At 42.6% G+C, this 21,556-nt stretch overlaps 1 protein-coding gene and 1 long non-coding RNA gene across 22 annotated transcripts in view; one reads left to right on the top strand and one right to left on the bottom strand.

Moving 5' to 3' along the window:
- YPEL2 (yippee like 2) overlaps positions 1-21,556 on the top strand; it is a 184,902-nt gene that overhangs the window by 2,535 nt on the left and 160,811 nt on the right. For 2 of the 21 annotated variants that reach the window (XM_075074043.1, XM_075074040.1), the window contains exon 2: positions 4,663-4,824. The exons of 12 other annotated variants lie outside the window; for them this stretch is intronic. The gene's annotated coding sequence lies outside the window, so the exon portion shown is untranslated. Of the gene's footprint in view, positions 1-4,662; positions 4,825-8,403; positions 8,491-9,537; positions 9,811-17,606; positions 18,072-18,149; positions 18,238-21,556 lie in introns of those variants that run through there. 7 more of the 21 variants (XM_075074038.1, XM_075074036.1, XM_075074041.1 and 4 more) reach the window with 7 other exon arrangements.
- Positions 12,453-14,515, bottom strand: LOC142047993 (uncharacterized). Its single transcript, XR_012657344.1, has 3 exons — positions 14,243-14,515; positions 13,615-13,721; positions 12,453-12,602 (listed from the first exon to the last, which is right to left on the bottom strand). It is a non-coding gene; the product is annotated as an uncharacterized LOC142047993 (long non-coding RNA).

Here is a 21,556-nt window from a genome sequence, read left to right as displayed (position 1 = left end):
GATTCTGTACTATTTTTGGTTTGTTAGGGCTCACTTCCAAGGGCTAGACTTCAGCTATAGGGTGTCAAAATCTGAGTAGCAGTGGTAGAACTAGATGTGTAGTTGAATTGCCTCTTGGATACTTTGAGTCTACAGTTTTGTGTCATGGAGTTTCTCGTGTGTGTGTGAGAGGTGGGGTGGGAATAAGGGGGACGGAACTCAGATGGTGGGTCTCTTGTTGACAAAGGCAGTATCACTATCTGTAAACCTACCTTCTCTCAAATGTGTTGCATCTCACTGAATAACTGAGTACATGGTACTAAAAGTATTTAATTAAGTTCACTTGTTGCACGGATGAAGATCCAGGCAAGCATTTCGGAAAGTGGAGACTATTCCATAGCTCTCTTCTGGTTCTCAACAAGAGTTGGGGAAGAGGAAAAAGCCATTCCTCCCTTTCTGTTGCACTGGGCACTGCTTTGCATCATACTCATCGATGCTTCTCCAGTCACAAAGGAAGTGGTAGAAAACCCATCTGCAGTGAAGAGATGGCTGCACTGGACATCAGTCACCATCTAAACCACCCGTGTGGCATAGAAGATGAATACCAGGCCTTGATTACTTGAGCTTAAGCGAGATTTCCATTAGCTGTCAGCAGTGAGGCTCTATAGGCTTTATCTCGGGAAATGAAGTTATGGCTAGGGTTATGGGCTCACCCATTGCTCAAAAGCAGAATCAAGATGTCCTTTAAATTATTTTCTTCCTCATGTTGGAGGCCTGCAGACTTGTCCCTTCAGATTTCCCTTTTTTCCGAGAGATAATCACAAAAGATCCCACAATCCAAAGGCTCAGGGTAAAAGTTACCTCTTCCTTCCAAAATCCTCTCTTGCTCAAGTTGAAGAAACTGGAGCACAAAGATGAGATTCTTCTGGCTTTCTTGCATTCATAAGGCCTTTTCACCTCTTTGGGCCAGAGCCTCAGCTGGTGTAAATCCACATGTCTCCATTGACTTCAGTGGAGCTACGATGACTTTTTCACCAGTTGAGGGTCTGGCACCCTCTCTGTCTCACTAGTGGAATTAAAACTGCAGTCTGCTCTCCTGGGGTGGGGAGAAGTTTCCCTGGTGAACAGCTAGATATGGCATATGGGTCTGAAGACAGCTGATGTCCTGGTCCTAGGTCACGCTTACCATTGCACCCCTCAGTCCCTGCCCTTGTTCATCGTGGGATGAGTGAGTCTGGCAACTTTGTTCTCATCTCTCTGCAGTGTCTTACTTGCCTTTGGGTTCCATGCTTGCTGGAGCATGACTCATAGCCCACGATATCTGCCTCACAATATATTTACCTGCCTAGTTCAGGCTTTTTGCTTTGAGACCGTTCACCCAATGTCACTATCAGTCAGGCTAGTTTGAGAGCTTTTTCACTTGTTGGCGCTATATATAGGCTTCTTCCTGAAACTGGGGGTGACTTCACTTCAGGAAGTTCAAGTGTCACCAGACTGGCTGTACCACTTACAGCTGCAGGAAATACCATAATTAATAATACTTAGCCCTCACACATCTTGCACACAACAATCCTGAGGCACTTCACAAACATTAATTATGTCTTATTGCACTACTGTGATGTAGGTAAATAATATTATCCCCATTGACTCATGAATAAACTAATGCACAGAGCAATGATTTGTCCAAAGCCATGCAGCAAAAGTCACTGGTGTATATGAGTATGGAATCCAGGAGTCCTGGCCTCCAGTCTCCTTTGTAACTGAACTACACTCTGTCCCAATGATGGTCTTTGTAGAAAATGACCAGTTTTGTGATAACAGCACTTGGAGAAGCACGTCAGCAAAGCTTCCCAAAAATATGTGCAGTTTTTTGATTCTCTTGTGCTGCAATATTAATTCTATAGGTCCAGCTATTCCCTGTCAAACCAAACAGATTATTGAAAATATAGAAGCTAAGGATGTCTGCTTTTGCCCTTCAAAGAAGTTTTTACCAGCTGTATACAGTGGGGATAATTCTTATTTACGTCAGAGGGGTGTTTGTGAGACTTAATCTATTAATGCTCTTCAGTTAAAAGATTTCTATAGATGTGGAAAAATATACATGCTGTTGGCTTGTTATGCTGGTATTCAAACCGTTCCTTAATGTGAACACTCCCTTTGTCTTAATGAAAAGTTTTTTTGTTTTTTTTTCTCTCAGCGATCGCCTGAGAGTACAATTTTCAGCAAATATTTTATCTTATTAAAGGTGCAGCTTACAAAACATTAATGGATATGAGATTAGTTCAGTACGTTTTTACTAAATGGAAGATTGACTAGTCTGTCCTGGTAATGTCCAAATATTCCAGTTTAGGAGGCAGATGACTTACTAGATAGGATAATGCGGTTTCTTGAAGTGCTATAGCATGTCAACAAAAATAATTAACATAATCAAGGCTCTATATCAATGTGCAAATTGCTCTGTTAAAAGAAATGCACATCTGAGTGAATGGTTTAACATAGATAGTACACCTCTACCTCGATATAACGCGACCCAATAGAACACAAATTCAGATATAAAGCAGTCCTCTTGGGGGGCGGGGGGGTGGCTGCGCACTCTGGCGGATCAAAGCAAGTTTGATATAACGGAGTTTCATCTATAACACGGTAAGATTTTTTTTGGCTCCGGAGGACAGCATTGTATTGGAGTAGAGGTGTGGTATCAAACAAGGATGCATTGCAACCTCTCCTGTTTGATATTGCCATTAATTCGTTATGAGAGAAAAGTGTAGATGGGTACAAAACAGGCATTGTATGGCTTAACAACAGTTCTCAAGATGTAGATTTTGTTGAGGTAGATCTTCTAAGCAACAGGTCAACATACATGCAAGCAAAGACCAAAAGACTGTCCACCATTGTTTAAAAAAAATAAAGACAGGGTGAATAATTAGTTGTGAAAAAAACTAATCTAATGAAAACTCCAGCAACTCCCAACTCAAGCTTTATGTAAGAATGCATACAAGAGCTGAGTCAATTCACATACTTTGACAGCAACATGCAAGCGAAAGGGATATTCAGAAGGAAATAATCTCAAGAATTGGCAAAATGGCAGCTTAAACAAGATTTGATCATCAGAAAATCTACAATTCAAAGACCAAACTACATATTTTCAACTCAGATGTTATTTCTACCATAATCTATGGATGTGAAAGCTGGAAATCCACTAAAGGTACAGATGGACATCTAAATGTCTTTGAAAGCAAATGCCTCAGAAAAATACTAGATATTCAATGGAATGAATTTTAAATAAATGCTAAGATTCATCAGAGTGTTCAACAACTCCTTATCTCTAAAGTTATCGAGAAAAGAAGACCGAACTATCTGGGATGTGTGTTAAGAATGAAGCCACAGTATCTGCCATGGCAGGCAAGCCGTTGGGTAGCTGGAGGAACACGCAAAAGGGGATGATCAAAAGAATCCCTCCATCAAACAGTACTTAGAGGAAAAACTTATGGGGGACTGCAGAGAGAGGTCCAGGATAGACAGGGATAGTGGAGCGGCATTTATGCCCTAAAAAAAATGTGTTGCCATGGGAAGGATTCACATTCAGATAACAGAGTAAGGTAAGGAACACAGAAGCAGCATAATAGGGTAAGACCATTTGAAATGTGAGTGTATTTCACTATTAAAAGGGAAAGAAAAATTGAGGCTACAAATAAAAAATGTTTCTATGTCTGCAGTAAATGGTCAGTTGTATTGAATGGGAAGAACTCTTCCTTGGTGTCCTTATTCAAGTCATAACCTAGATTGTAAGATCTTTCAGGCAGGGCCTGTGTCTTTGTTCACTGTTTCAAATGCCATTTACACCCTATGATGCTACATAATTTTAAATAATAACTTGAGAATGTTACCATGTCCTGATACTGTGACTCCTATTTAATTACAGGTTTGACATGTAGTTTACCTCATATAGGAATATAGCTGAAGGATGAGGAATTGCATCTTGCTACTATACCTTTTTGGGTGGTTGCTTACTATCTCACTTTAGTCTACTGAAGTTTTGCTAAGTTTAGCCAGTTCAGGTTAAGGGCTAGCATCACATTACACAAATTGTTAGGCTGTAAGTAAGTGTGTGTATATTAGTTTTTCCTGCAGTTCTTATTTATTTATAGCCCAAGCAGGTTTTGCTGGTAGGAGCAAAAGCAAATGATTTGTTTCAAATCCCTTCTCCCTGCCAGCCATGCACCTTCTCTGCATGTTCAGTTTTCTCCTGCAGTTTGGCAGTCCACAGTGTTGTCTGTCTTAACTGGTTATTGAATTCTAGGCTCAGCTGTAATGGAACTGACATGAAAAGCAAAGGTAGGCACCCTGCAGCTACAATGCTTGCTCTCCCTGCCATAAGTTAGCAGTAGCACTGACTTCTCTGCATTGCAAGGTTCCTGCTGTCTGACAGCTCCGCAAAGACTGTAAAGAGATTTAGTTGTTCATTGGCCTTTCGTTAAAGGGATGGGTCTTGCAACCTTTGCTCACATGAGTAAGGCTGCAGAATCAGGTGCCAGGAAGACAACTAGGTTTTAGGCCAGTCTTGTAAGTGACACTGAAAACAGAAGTCATGTGTCCTTTGTATTGAGCTCAACTTGCAAAAGGGGAGTTGAAGGTAACCAAAATAACTGTGTTGTTTTTTTTTTTGTTTTTTTTTCAATTCAGTGGCCATGTGAAAATCAAACTGGATATTTTTTTTTTTTTTTAAACAGTGCATGAGTTCTAGAATACAGAGAGGCAGGGAAGGATGGGCTTGTGATTAAGGCACTGGACTGGGAGATGGGGGTTCAACGGCTGCTCTTCTGCAGACTTCCTGTGTGATGGTGGGTAAGTCACTTTATCTCTCTGTGCCTTAGGTTCCCCATATATAAAATGGGGGATAACACTGTCACATAAATGTTTTGAAGATAAAATAATGTTTGTGAGGCATTCAGGTGCTACACTGATCAGAGGCCATATAAGCACCTAGTTTTTTAAATTACGATGTTACCTCAAAATTTGGTTGCTGATTGATGGAAGAACACTTAAGTAGGTTAGGCCTAAAATATAGATCTTGTTAAATATCTGTACAAAGCCACATATATAAAAAATACATACATGCACTGTGAATAATAAAGTATACATCCATAGAGGGATAATTAATAATTTACTAAAACTATTAATCATTTTATCAGTTATAGAATGCAAAGGTTTGTTTTAACCATCTGTAACACCTGCTCAAGGGGTTTTAAAATTCAACCAAAAATTACACCACCTTCTCATGTCTGTAACATGCATATAATGTATATTAATTCTTTATAACGAATTATAAATGTTCCCTCAATATAAATTGTATTGAAATAAATTTTTTTATGTAGAGAATGCCCAAACCCCAACCCAAAGGTTGTGCTAATGCTCGAGAATCTGAAAGTGAAATGGAGTTGAAATTGTCTATAAACAAAAGGCAAACTGACTAATCTGTTATCTTCTAAGCTGGTCGAAATGTAGAAAGTAAAGCAGCTGCATAAATTGATGGAAAAATAAATTTAGATTTGAATCAATTGTTAAAACAAATAATCTAAGGAGTTAACTGAAGTAATAACTATAAAAACAAAACAATATTTCTAATGTCAGTATCCCTTTAAATGCCCATCTCAGGTTTTAAATACAGCTTCTAAACTGTCTTCACAGAAGTCTTCTCCTTAGAGAGGATCTGAATGGTTGGAGCATGCGCTGAGTCTTGTTTTGATGGGAAGACTTGTAATACATCACAGACTGGCATACTGCTGTGTAAAAGATACTTTAAAACATGATTAATATAATTGCAATGACTGATTTAGTATTGATGGCTCTTCAACAGAATAATAAACTCTGCTGCTTTTCTGGATAATCTGGCTATGATATATGGCGTGTGGCAGGTGCAGCACACTTGGCATTATGCCTTTTCCCTGATTGACTAGTCTTTAGTTGTTGCTTTCCAAAGCCTTTTATAGTACTTCTAGTGGTTTGCTGAGCAAAGCTTGTAATTTCTGTGAATAATCATGTGCATTTATATGGCACTTTTGATCAGGGGATCTTGAAGAAGTTTACCAAGGGAGGTGGTAATATCCCCATTATACAGATGGGAGAACTGAGGCCGGGAGAAGTGAAATGGCTTGGTAAGGTGCATCCAGAGAACTAAATCGGATGCAGTTGGTCTCAAGCAGGGGAGGGGCTGATGCTTATCTGCTGCATGTTTTGACTTTATCATTTGTGTTGACGTTGTGCCCCTGGAGCTGAGGAGAGGGAGATGAACAGAAGAAAATGCAAATTACCCTTGCTGCCAGTCTGTCATGATTTCCATTGTTAGTGTTTCCGTGTCTCTTTGGGCCTGAAGGCTCAGGAGTGCCATATGGAGCTTACACACTACCCTAAGGAAGTGCATGTCCACCTCACATAGCAGTGATTACTCTGTTTGATTAAGAAACACTATTGACAGGCTGCATGGAATGTCCCATCATCTGGTGTTTAACTGGAATCTTGGTGGATGCATTTCAGAGCTATGAGGGTGAAGGAATTAAAGGGTTTGTTGTCTCTCCCTCGATCCTCTTTTAAACTCCTTTTCTGGATTCCCCTGGCAGTTCCTGTCTGAATTTGAGCTAATTACCCTTGATTTCAGAGCCTCCCACATTTAGCTCTTATCCTCATCTCTTCAAGCATGAGAGCCCATTCAAGTTCTGTCTGACACTACAGAATCTTCTCTCCCCCAGGATTTCTGGTTGCCAGTGCTACATCAACAGGATAGACTATCCTTGCTGACTGTTTCTAGCAAGTGATCAGACTGAGAAGGGTCAGGGGAAACAGGAACAATGGTGATATTCTAAGGTTGAACCCCAAAACTAAAAGATTGCAGAATTAAACACCATTTGCAGCAGATTGTGCAAATCTTCATAGGAACATCCCTCCTCTTTCTTGCATATTTCGATCAGCAGTGGAAAAAAAAAGATTGACATTAAACTGATCATTATTAGAATTCATACTAGGAGCAGTTCACCCCCTCTTAGAACTATTGTGTCAGTCATCTGCAGACTCAAACAGATGTGTCCAGTTTAAATCTGGTTCATATTTTGAAGGTTTTCTTTGCATCCATAAGACTTAAACCTTAATTTTTTTAAATAAAGATTCAAATTCTTGAGCAAAAGATGGCAGCCTCCAGATAAAACTATCAGTTCATAGAGATGTTAAGATTCAGTCCCATTTTGACCCATGATTTGGGCAGAATCTAAGATTACAGCTTAATAGGAATACCATAAAATGTGAATGTCTGGCATTGTTATAGATTTGTGTTAAATCAGAAGAGTATAGCTGTGCATGGGGTGGGTGTTAGTGGCTTACACTAACTAATGTGAAAGCTTTGAAATGGAAGGTCCCAGATAATTAAGTTTTATTATGAGAGTAAACTTAAAACTGACCAATTACCACAGCATTTTCCCAAAAAGGATACAAATCTAGGTAGGGGCCTATCGTTAACAAAACTGCATGCTTGGGAGTGGCGGGGGACACCTGATTTAATGCTGGAGATAATGAATCTCCTAACTATCCACCCTCAGAATAAAATGAGACCACAGTGCTGCACAGTTGCGTGTACATCCTTCTTTGTCAATGATAGAACTGTCACTGTACAATCTCTTCCATCACAGGTGGGCACTGGAGAAATCTGAACTGCAAGCCTGTTGCTGGCTTGATTCTCATCATGCTACATTGCCTTGGTGGGTGAAATAAACCCAAATATTAGAATCAAGTGAGAAAAACACTCCAAGTTGTATGCACAGTGCAGACAGTTTGATGACTGATAGTCATGTATAAGACACTGTCTTTCCAAGAAGCAGTGACTGGCCAGCTGTGGTGTAAACAATCATTTGCTAACCAATGGTCTTTGAAGATCTCTATATTACAGTGGGCTTGAGATTGGGACCCCACTGAGTTAGGTGCTGTACATACACATGCTGAGATATGATCTGGGCTCCAAAGAGCATCTGACTAGACAAGATATGAAAAAAATCTGTATTTTTTTATCCCTGTTTTCCAGGCCCAGGCAGATCAATGACCTGATTCTATGAACCTGGGTACTGAACATCTTTAGTTCCCACTGAGTTGTGTGGATTTTTATTTATTTATTTATTTGCAGTGCTGGGTGCTAAGTGCCTTTGATAATCTGTATTAAGAGGCTTGTCCAAGGTCACAAAGAAAGACAATGGCACAGCTGGGAATTGAACCTAGGTTTTCTGTGTCCCAAACCAGTGTGTTCACCAGAAGACATCCTTCCTCTCTTAAGCAGCAGTGTACAAATCAACACCCAAAATAGCTTCCATCCTGTGGCTACCCAACCTAAAGCTCCATGCCAAGGGAATGAGTGACCTCAAGGAGTTGATAGAACCATAAGTGAGAGCCTGGTGGCTACAGTCCGTGACCTTGATAAGACAAAGAGCTCTTCGAAGTTGGATGCCCTGCACTGGAATTACACCCTGGGAGCAGGTACATCAGTATCTCCTCATATTCATGACTGGAGATACCCAAGAAGGGAGTCTCTTCTTTCCAAACGGACAGGTTTTTTAAGTACTCTGTATCCAAGCATTCCCTGTCCTATATTTAACTGATTAGCATTTCTCATCTTCATCCTCTCAAAAAAGTTTCCAGGCTTTGTTTTCTTTCTGGAAATGAAATGAAAAAAGCCCAACCCCTTAACTGCAATAGATCTGAGTTTTAAGAAAAACTAGACTTATTTATATTTTCAGCCATTGTGTGTGGACTGCTTCAGGCAGCAGTATTGTTTAGCATGCATCTATAAGGATGCTGGTGCTTGGGATGGACGTTGTTGTTGTTTGTTTTTCCTGTCTCAACCATGACTGTATTTCCTTCATGGGTGAGCAGCCTCATGAGAAAAGCTACCATGGAGGACTGGGTGTGTGTGTGGAGGTATGAGTGAATACTTGCCCAAGAAGCTCTTGGATAAACATCAAAGTCTGATCACAAAACACCTGTCATGTTTCAGTTCTTAGAGATGTCATTAACTGATTGATTATTCCTGGAGTATTAGACAGTATGCCCCTAAAAAAGGGACACGTGCCTGTAAAAAAAAAAAAAAAAAAAAAAAAAAAAAAAAAACACACATCATGTTCTAGCAATTCTCATTGATGGTTAGCTGTGGGAAAGGGTTGCTGCAGGATTACACTCCAGGACCCCCGGCACACGCTAGTGTTGTGTGTTTTTTTGTTTTGTTTGTTTTTTTTTTTTGGTTTTTTTTTTTTATGTTTTTTCCCTGATTATTTAAATCCCAGGCTCAAACTCCAGCTCTGCTAACTTCAGTGGGCCTATCCTAGCAATGAATTTGGCTCTAAGTATTGACTTTATTGGAAGGATGTAGACTCCTGTTGCTATGGTCTCAGTCTGGTAGAGTGGACACTGAGGCAGCTCGTGGTGACCATTGTGTGTGCCCCTCTCTGTCTGTATTTGTGCTTTTATTGTTAAAATAATAAAGGTTTTTTCTTACAAAGACTGTCTTACAAAAAGGTGTTAATGCAATGGAGACCAGCCAATAGCAGAGAGAGCAAATGCCACCAGCATGGAAGATGAGTAATGCTAGACTGTGTGGATGCTAGACAGCATGGCCTAGGATCATGACTTTGTTCTTGTCCTGTAGTTGACTGAGTGAGATTGCCACGATGGATTAACTGTATGTAACTCATTACCGCCCAGTTGTGCTTGTGTCTACTGCAGAAGAAGAAAATGCAAACCCTTGGTGATGGTGGGAGTGGTTTATTGAGACCACAGTCCACTATTTCACACATTTTTCAGGTGACATTATAGCAGGACTTAGGGTGTGTCTACATTGCAAAGTAAAACCTGCAGCACCGAGTCTGAGCTCAGCCAATTGACTTGGGCTTGTGGGGTTTGGTTTGTGGACCTAGACATAGCAGTGTAGACAGTTCAACTCAGCTTGGTGCCCGGGCTCCAAGAGCCTGCACTACCTCGCTAGATTTCAGAGCCCAGGCTCTAGCTTGAATGGAACATGTACATTGCTATTTTTGGCCCCATAAGCCAAAATCAATTGATCTGGGCTCTGAGATGCTGCACCAGGGGTTTTCTTTGCAGTGTAGATGTACCTTGAGGCTCTTAGAACTTTGTGATAGTGCTCTCCTGGGCTAAAAAGACACTGTTTTGACTAGCACTTCCCTCCATTTTAATAGTGATAGCACTAGGCCATAAGATGGTAACAGTGTTGTATTCTGAACCTTTTTGTGGGTGTAACAATAAATAACATGTATGAAATGTAAATTTAAAGTTAGTCACACCTACTAATGTATTCAGGGCTAACTGAGGCTTTTCAAAGCTATTTTACAATCCTAGCAGATGACCAAGATCTTTGCTTGCAAATAGTAAACTTTCTGTCTTATATTCAGCAGAGATAGTGGTCTAGTCATGAGAGCATAGAAATGGAACCAGGAATTTCTGCCCTTGCTCAGATATTATCTCACTTAAATTCTTTGTTCCTATTTCCCCACCTGTGAAATTGAGACCATACTTACCCACCTCAGGCATGTTGTGAAAGCTGATAAGTTACAAACATTAACATGCTTTGACAGTGGAAAGGACTGTATAAGTGCCAAGTATTTCTATTCCTTCCCTTCCCCAATTAGACTAACTCCATTTCAGTGTCTCCTCGTCTGGTAGGTCATGGCTGCCAAAAGTGCCCTTGGCTGGTCAACCATGGCACTGTTGGTGCTCCCTGCCTCAGTTTCCTTCTCTGAGATGGGTCCCCTCAGCTCTCCACATACCGGTCTGTGCTGGAGATGTGGTTTAGTCTTCTGGCAAATTAATGTTAAAAAAACAGCAAAACACTTAATCCCTTCTGGAGTAGCAGAAGTCAAAACTTCTTTGTTTTTTGTTCTGCCATGGAGGCTTCTCTTCAGCCCACCCTCTGGATCCTATTCCCAGGGCCTGTTTCTGGGATAGAGCACTTAGCTCCCAGGCTGGTTCTCCTAGAGTACCATGCTCAGGGCCTTCCTTGGGAACCTGCCTGTTCCCTGTGGTTCCATTCTCCAAACTGAGCTTTCTCAGCCCTCTTGTAAGGCCCACATATCCATTAACTCTCACCTGACCCACTTTAATCCATCCCTGCTTAGGGTAGTGTCAAAGTTAGACTCAGGACTCAGTTTGTCAGACTACTCTATTTTGTTAGCACAGCGCTCTGCTAACAACACCCAGATAATGTGAGCAGCTATGCAAGACACAAACCATCTTATTTATACAGATAAAAGGGTGAGCACTTAACAAGATAACAAAGGAAGCAGAATCTGATTAGTTTACCTGGGCTAGGCATGCATATCTTATTTCCTTACTAACTATGACCGATCTTCTGTTACTGTTTCGACATTAGCACCCTTGTTTATGCCTAATGTTTCTTTTCCTGACACCTGTATTTCAACATTTCTTATTTTTGCTTAAAGGTACATACAACACTTCTTTAATCCATTCTTATTTTTACAATATAAGTCATTCTACTTTCACAATCCCTCCTTTTGGTCAAGCTCACGCCATGACCAACAATTACTGGGTTCCACAAATCAATTGTTCTTTATTTCTTCATCAGTGATATTTAAAGTCATCATATTAGCACTCTGGTTTGGGGCAGCTATCTGTGTGGCATGTCTTACACCATTTTGGATGCAACAGGATATTAACTGGAGACTTATAAAGATCATTAGGATTCCAAACAGGATAGTCAGGGCTCCCTGAAACAACCAGTTTTCTATGCCAGAGAAATTGAACAGGTTTCTTAGCCACTTCCAAAAGAACTCAGCTTGTAACATGGAAGATATCGATTTGTTCTAAGTGTATAGCACATCTATACCATATGGTGGTGTTTCCATGGAGGCACATGTAGCCCTTTCTTTGGCACCACCACTATGTTCCAATGGCTGACATTTGGGAAGCGCCATCTGTCATATCACCTGTTTCATTTGGCCAGGGTCTATAACTTTTCACACGTTTACTTTCCTTATTTTAACTATTGCTTTGTAACCTCAGGGCTTTTTGCATGTGGTATTACATCCCCAGTGGAAAAGGTACTGCCAAGTGCCTCTTCCAGGTGTCAATTACATGTCCATTTCATTTAAATGACAAGGTCTTCCATTGAGGTCTGGGAATTTGATGGTAGCCAGAGGAACACCATTTGAGAAGTGGGCTGGATGTGGCCTGCAGACCTCAGCATTTAGAATATTAAGGCCATGGAGACTATCACACTTGCTTGCTGGATTGAAAGATTGTCATTGTGGACTCGCCTAGACCTTAAGGACACCAACAGCGAGGAACAGGCACTACCAGAGGTGCATGTTGGAGGCAGAGCCCTTCTGGTTCTGACAACCTCAACTGAGGGAACTACAGTCACAGTTGCCAGCAGGCACTAGGCTCACTACTGCTTCTTCTTGGGTCTTGCTTTATGTAGTCGTTTGCTTCTGGCAACTCTTATGAGAGCGTAGATTGTAAGGTATTGCAGGCTGTTCCTCTATGTCGTCTTCTGGAGTCACAATTGACTCTGCGTGGTCCTGAGGTGATGATTGGTTCGCTGGGGGTGGTGCATTCTTACACTGCAAAGCATGTATCCGCTCTGGGGGTAGTAAGCAATGCCTGATGATTCTTTGATGTTCTTTAAGTGTCTTCACTACTTCTTCCTTGACTCTGGCTATAACAATGGCCTTCACACCTTCTTTTCCTGATGCATACATTCCTCATTCACACAAACAGATTGAGAATACAAACAGTAGTATTTTTATATTGAGCAAAAAAAGCATTGCAAATTAAACCTTGCTAAGTTTTTTACAATTAATAACCACGACAGTTTACATTGAGACCCAGGCCTTCAATGTTTCTCTAATGTACTTAACAGACACAATAGATAATCCTGTCTCTTACTACCTAAATCTTAAAACAAGTTAAGAGAGGGTCCAATTTGTAATGCATATGGGAAAACGGAATCTTATAGTCCCAGAGGGTCATTCCTTTCTGCTATTCAAAAAGGGTGGCTAGCAGGATGAAATCAAATCATACATCAATTCTTATGGGACATCATAAAATCCTGCTCCTACATATCCCCTTTTTAACACTAAGATTATTAATCGCTAGTGTCCCTTCTTATTTAGTCCACTTAATAGAAAATACTGGGAGGTGATTTGGGCCTGTGGCTCTAGCTTTGCATACATTTGTTTTATCCAACAGCACATTTTAAACATTGCAATTTAAACACATACAATTTAAAACCAAAAACAATTAGGGGTAGTAACGTTAGTATGCTAGTAGTTGTGGGAGACCATCCGGAAAATGTTATACCAATGGTAAGCTGTTATGTCTTTCTGCAGTAGCAATTCTTAACATGTCTCCATTTGTGTGTATAATATGAATGGTTCTGTTTCCCACATTGTTTTTTTTTTGTTTGTTTTTTTTTCCTAGGAACTATGTTACCTTTTAACAGATGATTGGTAACTTTTTGCCATTCATTGCCAAGACTGATAGAGAACTCAGCTAAATCAGTGCTTACAATAAGCTGAGACTTTGTTGTTGTGGCAAATAGTAAATGTGATTATTGGTAAACGCAGTACTTACATTACATTTACATTTGTCTTCTGGTGGGTTGCTAACACTTTTTTTTAAACACTTTCCGCCAAGAATTAACACACACACACAGCCCATTATACAGTACTTTGGATTATCTGAAAGACAAAAATAACATTTTTCTACTCCTTTTGGGGTGGCATTGATTATTGGTTAAAGATTCCGTTCTTTTACAAAGACCCTGCTTATTGCAAGCAAGACAGAGGAATTACCCCCATATTTTCCTGTGTGTGTGTGTTTTATAGGCAGGCCAGGTTTTAATGGCTTCTGCTTTTTAAGAGTTATGTGGAAATTATTCCACTATTTAGTTATTAAATTAATGAGGTGGTCTACCTCAAGTTTTTCCTTTTATATAGCAGACCAAGTTTGTAATGTTTTTCCTGCTGTTAAGCTTTAAGTTTATTCACAGGTAATAGCTGAGAAGCATCTTTACCATATTACCTTCAAGGATTTTTCCAAAATTCATACACAATATACATTGTTACAGGGGTACTTACTAACGTTACATTTATTTCAACGTTTAATATTAACAATAACATTTAGCATCAAATCTCTTAAAGGGATCTTGTTATACCATGTCTTTTATTTAGGCAATTTCTTTTGTGCTGGCAGTTCTCACCTTCCTTTATCAGTTAGGTAATTTGCATCAATACAGGCTTGGCTTTTGGATTCAAAGCCATCAGCAGAGCTCAGAGACTCTGTCTTAACACACAGGGATCTGAAAAAGAAAACACAGCCTATTGCAGCTCTTTTTGGAGCCCTAATAGGATTCTAATTCAGCAGCACGTTTCATTTGCATTTATTTATTTATTTATTTATTTATTTTTAACCCCTTTCTACAATATACACTGCACATGTCCTAGGGAAAATGCACATTCTTTCTATACTATAACTTTTTGTGTTAAGCTTTAAGTTTATTCACAGGTAATAGCTGAGAAGCATCATTACATATTACTTTCAAGGATTTTTCCAAAAATCATACACACTATACAGTTGTTACAGGGGTACTTACTAACATTAAATTTATTTCAATGTTTAATATTAACAATAACATTTAGCATCAAATCTCTTAAAGGATCTTGTTTATACCATGTTTTTTAGGCAATTTCTGTTTAGTTCTCAATTTCTTTTTGTGCTGGCAGTTCTCACCTTTCTTTATCAGTTAGGTAATTTGCATCAACACAGGCTTGGCTTTTTGGATTCAAAGCCATCCCTCAGAGCTCAGAGATCTGATTTAAAAGGACAAGAAGAGACCCATCACAAAGCAGAGACCTGTTAAAAGGAACAAATCGACCCACCAAGTTGATGCTTCCACTTTCAAACACGCGTACATAACAGCACAGATCTGAAAAAAGAGAAACAGTCTATGGAACTCGTCTTAAAGAGCCTTGCGATAGTGGAGAGGAGAATCTGCACCTTTCATGTGCGATTCCTTTGAAGACGCCATCGATCAGCGCGAGCGTCACACACACCAAGCACAGCAACGAGAAGAGAATATATGTACATGCCCTATACTAGCACACACACGAACTTAGTTTTAAACATTACCCATAATCATTTACATAAAGGGTAACTTTTCTTTTTTACATGCAAGAGTTTCATGATACTGCCTTAATCAAAAGTGACAGTCTGATTACACAGACCTTTTAAGGCTTCATGTTTTCAACATTGCTCTTTTGTTTGTGCACCTCACCGATCTCGGCTGTTCTTCAAGGGCACTGTTATTCTCTATTTTCAATTACAGACGGGTACTGCTCTGTTACAAAAAAAACCTACAAACAAGATTAATCTCTACCTCGAGTCCTGATTTTGACTAGCTCCTATTGCAGCCATACTGGTCCTTATTTAAAAACAGTTATACATTTGTAAAGCTATTCAAGTACCCGTAAGGGTTAAACTGCTAACATTCCAAAGCCAAACAACACGTAAATACCTGTGTCTTTGCAAAAGTCTGTCAGTGCAACTTTGATTAAAGGCTAAATGAATTTGTTATACATAAAAACAAAACAAAACCAATTATCTCACCACCAGAAAACAGGAGTTTACTAAACCAAATGTGCGTGTTTAGATCTTTAGAACTTTACATATTCACAGACAAATAGATACATACAAATTTTCCTTTTCCCTTAACAGTCCTTTACACGCTGTTTTACTACTGTATACTTTGATATTACAGGCAGCTTCTGAAAAAGGGCCCATTTCCCCTCAATGGCTGCAAAAAACAAGAATTCCTCCTCTTTACATGGTCCCTTAACTTGTGAAAAAGTTAACTGCTTAATTCTCTCCAGCCTCTCAGATTAACTTTCACTCTCTTTCCTTAAACACTTGTTTACTCCCAAAACACCCTCTCAACCTCAGATCACCATTGAAGTATTGCCAGAGTTCATCGCCTCACTACTGCTTTCTTACTACGAACACTATCCTCTTAGGCTTTCAACCTGTTCAGTTTTCTTAATCTGTTCTTGCCTGCTTGTCGGGCCAATCCGCTTATCCAGTAAACCGTGTGGAGGGTGATAGCATCAATCTTGAAAGAAAGTGCAGAAAGGGACAGAAGAGGTGGGGCATTGAGGAGTCCCGCCCCCCCCCCTGTGATGGATGGAACACAAAGAATCAGCTGTGAGGCGACAACAAAGGAACAGAACCAAGGCCTGTCCTTTTACAATGAAGAATGAGTATCAAGGGGGGTGGATCAATCCACGGATGAGAACGGGTAAAAGGGGAGCCTCGTCGTGGGGGAGAGAAGCGCCTTAATAAAGCTTTAACTATTTGAATAATTGGAAGTACTTTGATTCACTGATCGCACCTACATGCCTTTCTCTACCACATCCTTACCAATTAGTTTTAAGTTAAGTGAGTTTGTCTTTAAGACACCACCTTGGTCTTGTTTCAAGATTTAACAGTGCCCCACTGAGTTTTGGAATCCCCCTAGTTAGTCCTAGACAGTCCAGAAATTTACAGGAATCCCAGACGCTGCCTTGTAAAACAGAGGCTGGCCCATCCAAATACATAAAATGAGCCGGCGTTCGTTAGGGAACTGCCCGACTTAGACATCGTCCATACAGGAGGACTCACACACCAATCACATCGAGAAGGAAATTCCAAGGGGTTCGTCAGAGCGATGCCCGGTGCAACACACAAAAGGAGCCCACAGACTACTGCCTCAATCGCCCTCTCTTTCACACCAGGGGTTTTACCCAAAGTGCGGTGCGGCTGCGATCATGCAGATGCCACTCACTCAGACCACGTGGACAGGAACCCCTTGGTCGGCCGATCCCCGGACGGAGACGGCACCCCGACTCAAACACTCCACAAGAGGATGGATAGACACAGAGACAGGACAGTCGTCAGTCCAGACAAAACACAGAAATAATTATCTGACCAGATTCCTGATGTCAGATCCTGGGATCCCTACCAGAACAGAGTGGGAACCAACAGGTTCAATGGCGTAGACTTCACTGTGGTTGTGCGCCTTTCTGTTCTGGTGGAGGACTGCTCGGGCCAAATGCCCAGGTCCCGGCTGCCACGGTCGTCCTACAAAAACAGTCAAGAATTAGACAGCCCCAGTGAAGATGGTTGCCATCTTGATGGAACCTCCAAATTGTCAAAGTTAGACTCAGGACTCACAATTTGTCAGACTACTCAGTTTATTAGCACAGCGCTCTGCTAATAACACCCAGATAATCTGAGCACCATGCAAGACACAAACTATCTTATTTATGCAGATAAAAGGGTGAGCACTTAACAAGATAACAAAGGAAGCAGAATCTGATAAGATATGCATGCCTAGCTCAGGTAAACTTATTTCCTTATTAACTATTGCTGATCTTCTGTTACCGTTTCGCCATTAGCACCCTTGTTTATGCCTGTTTCTTTTCCTGGCACCTGTATTTCAGCATTTCTTATTTTTGCTTAAAGGTACATACAACATTTCTTTAATCCATTCTTATTTTTACAATATAATTCATTCTACTTTCACAGTAGGAAGCAACTAATTAATTATAGCACAGGTGTGTCTGGGCCAATCTCCCCTTAAAGGTGCCTGTGATACCTCGCCATTCTAACTGTGTTTCCTATATTCCATTGTTCAATGACCTTGGGTAGGAAGAGTAGGCAGCTAACAGAGGAGATCACCATGACTGTTTCCTCTAGGTTTTGTCTAGACATTGTTTATGCATCCCTTTTGGTTGAGATACTCCACTGGCTGCTTTTTTTCTAACTAATGGTGCAGTACAGAGCCAGTGCTGCTGTCTTAGAGGTCAGTCAGAAATGAGATCTGAATTAGCTTTAGGGTATGGGAGAGAGAGGGACAAAACAGCCTGTTAGTATATTCCCCACCGTTCCTGCAGAAAAGAAGAGATAAAGTTACACTGTCTCTCTTACATGCATGATTTTGAAAGCAATCAAGATGAGAAGCCAGACACGGCTGCTGTATAAACCTTGGAAATAAGGTAAAGCACTTGCCAGTCTTTTTTCCACTGTCAGTTTCCGCCAGCTGGTCTTTTCACTATTCTGTTCCTTTCTGACAGGGTTTGGTTCTTTGCCTTGGAATCCAGCTGCATTTGGCCCAAGTAAGAGCACATTTTGTCTCCTGCTTTCCTTCTCTTGGATGGCAAGGTGCATGGCTCATGCATTCTGGGCTCCAAGTTAGTTAGGATTTAGTATCAAATACTGAATCAGGAGTTTGGAATTTTGGGGTGGTTCTGTTGTCTGTCTTATGACCATGAATGCTGGCACTCAGTTAGTTCAGGACAGTTCGGAACGTGTTGCGCTTGCCTACATCAAAGAAATAGGGAGCAGAACAGATTCCTCTATATGTTTACTTGTCTTGCTCCTGTCATCTTGTAATCTTAATCCTGAATTCGGGTCTGAGCATATAACTCCCTAAGTACTTTTCACCATAGAGGCAAACCAGTGCTCTCTAACCCAACACAATCTCAGTCTTGAAAGTCCTTGTGTACATGTGCGTGGCTCTCATTTCCCTGATTTGTGACAAAAGACAGGCCCCATTGACTGCTGTAATTCAGAGCTGTGACTCTGCTTACAGCACTGAGGCTGTGGCTACACTGGCAGTTTTGCAGCGCTGGTAGTTACAGCTGTGTACGGCCAGCGCTGCAGTGTGTCCACACTTGCACCAGTTGCAGCGCTGTTGTGAGTGGTGCATTGTGGGCAGCTATCCCACAGAGCACCTCGTCCCATTTTGGCACTGTGGGAAGGGGACGGAAGGGTGCAGGTCATTCCGCTTCCTGTTCCAACGACCCCTGCAGAGGGCAACTTTTTAATTTTTTTTTTTTTAAACTACGCCACATCCCCGCTGTGGTCTGCTCCATGGTCCCGCTCCTTTTAGCGAAGCGCCGAGTGGGAGCGCGGCATGGCCCCGCTCTCCCAGCTAGAGCTCAGCCGGATGGCTGGGTTTGCGGCGGTCCGGCCAGAGAGCGGAGTCGCGGAGCTTGCCGCTCTCTGCCGGGGCTCCCAGGGAGAGCGGAGTTGCGCGGCTCGCTGCGCTCCAGCTGGGGCTCGCGCGCTCTGGCTAGGAGAGCGAGCTCGCGGGGCTTCGCCGCGCTTCCCGGCCGGAGCTCCAGCCAGGAGCGCGAGGTCCGGCTGTGCTCACCCGCGCTCGGTGGGGCTCCGGCCGGAGCGCGGGGCTCTGCCGCTCCAGCCGGAGCCCTGGCGGGAGGCGTTGGCAAGCCCCGCTCTCCCAGCTGGAGCTCTGGGGCCCTTTAAAGCCTCCCCCCCCCCAGCTCTGTGGCAGTGAGGGGGGTATTTAAAAGTCCTGGGGCTCCAGGCTGCCTCTTGCCACGCCGTCCTTCAAATAGCCGCCAGAGCCCCGCTCCCTCTTGATTCCCAAAACGCTCTGCGGCTATTTAAAGGTCCCCGAGTTAGAAGGGAGGTTTGGGGCTCTTAAAGGGCTGGGGTTCCAGCTGCCTCTGCTGCACCATGACCTGCCCACAACCGTTCCGGCCCCCCTGCTGCAGCCATCTCCTGCACCCCATACCCACAGGCCACCTCTGCAAACACCCTGTCCTGTCTCAGCCAAACCCTGCCACACACCCCTGCAGCCCTCTGCCCAAAGCCAGCCAGCTCCCCCACACTGCTGCCCGCACCAGCTCTGCACACTCTAACCAGCCCGCACCCCCTGGCCTCTGTCTCCAGTCAACCCTGCTGCACCCCACTGCCTGAAGCTAGCCAGTCCACCACTCCTCTGTCGCCAGCCCTGCAAACCCTGCTTGCACCCCCCTGCGGCCCTGCCCTGAAGCCAGCCCGCCCCACACCCTTGTCTCCAACCAGGCCCACATCCTTTTTACCCTGCCTGCAACAGACCCTACCTTCCAGTCAGCTCCTGCCCTCGCCTTCAGCAGCCCCATGTCCACTGCTGCCCTGACAGTTTCCAGGCATTAACCCTGCATGGGGCAGCTGGAACCCAACACATGTGCACACCCCCAGGGAGTGGCGGGACCCACACATGTTGAAACAGCAGTCATTAATAACCAATCACACAGCATATATGATGCAATGTATATAATCATATAGTTATGGAAAGTAAAAATACATGAAAAATGAGGCTTTTTTCCACTTTTTTTAAGTCATCCTGCCGATCTGTGCTTCTCTTGGTAGTCAATTCCTTTCTCTTGGCAGCCTTCTCCTTTTCATGGTTTTCCTATCCCTCCGTCTTGCAACTTTTTATTTCTGTGGGAATACAGATTCATAACTGCTTTGACCATCTTTCCTTGGTTTTTTTTTAAGCTTTGCAGTCTTTCAGAGTCTGCGCTGATGGAGCAGTATTCAAGGTCACTTTAAAAAAAAAAAAAAGATACTGATAATACAGAGCCTGCATTGTGTTGTTTCAAGAGTTTTTGTAGCATCATTTACACATTCTGAGCATAGCACAGAGAGAACCGCAGTCTGCAGATAGAGATGGCGAGTTTCCCCACCATCGTGGCTCACAGGGGAAGGGGGGCTGCACGTGGCCACCTGGGAAGGGGGGGTGAGGGTTGCTTCACTCTGGAAGCCATGGGGTTTCTGCTGACTTGTGGAGAGCAAAGAGCACTACAGGGAAATAAAACTGAACCCTACACCCACATCTGCCACTGCAGCTACTCTCAGACCATCTTGCATATGCAGCTCACCTGGGACAGGGGTGGAGTGGGGGTTATTCACTCTGGAAGCCATGGGGTTTCTGTGACTTGTGGAAAGCAAAGAGCAGCTACAGGGAAATCAATGGCTATCCACATCTAGGCATCTTGCAGGCATGCCATATCTCCCCTGCTCCCAAAACATTTGCATCCTATAATAAAAGCTTCTTACCAGGAACAGGCTCCTCTGCTGGTTCCTCACTACCAGTCCCAGCGGCTGCGACTGGCTAGCTTCTTCCTGGTTGCATGACTCCTGGAGTCAACAAAACACCTCAGTAACCCCCTCTCGGTTCCTCTACACCCTCCTGCTTCCTTCTCCAGGCTCTGAGCCCAGGGCAGTGGAGTGCGAAGCAATGACCAGAGAGGCTAAAAAGGTATGCGGGATACCTCCTAATACCCTGTGAGGCCAATACAGCGCTGGTGAGTGTCCACACCTGATACCTGATGACCAGCGCTGCATCACCAGCGCTGGTCTCGCTACACCGGAAGCAGACCCAGGTGTACAGCCAGTGCTGCAAACAGGGAGTTGCAGCGCTGGCTGAGCTTTTAAGTGTAGACACCTGCTAAGTTGCAGCGCTGTAACCCCTTCACCAGCGCTGCAACTTGCAAGTGTAGCCATGCCCTGAGAAAGTAGGTAATTTGCAGAGCCACCATTGCTAGAGCCGTGTGCAGATATAAAATTTGGATCCACATCCATCTGCAATCTGCAGACATGCCCTGCAGATATGATGCGGATATCTGTGGATTTGCAGGACTCTTACTATCACTTGATCCCACTCCCAGTGAAGCCAAGCGAAAGACTC

The sequence above is a fragment of the Chelonoidis abingdonii genome, chromosome 20, assembly GCF_003597395.2.
Source record: "Chelonoidis abingdonii isolate Lonesome George chromosome 20, CheloAbing_2.0, whole genome shotgun sequence".
NCBI classification, from domain to species: domain Eukaryota; kingdom Metazoa; phylum Chordata; order Testudines; family Testudinidae; genus Chelonoidis; species Chelonoidis abingdonii.
Note: the sequence above shows the minus strand (reverse complement) of the source record. Positions and strands in the feature narration are given on the sequence as shown.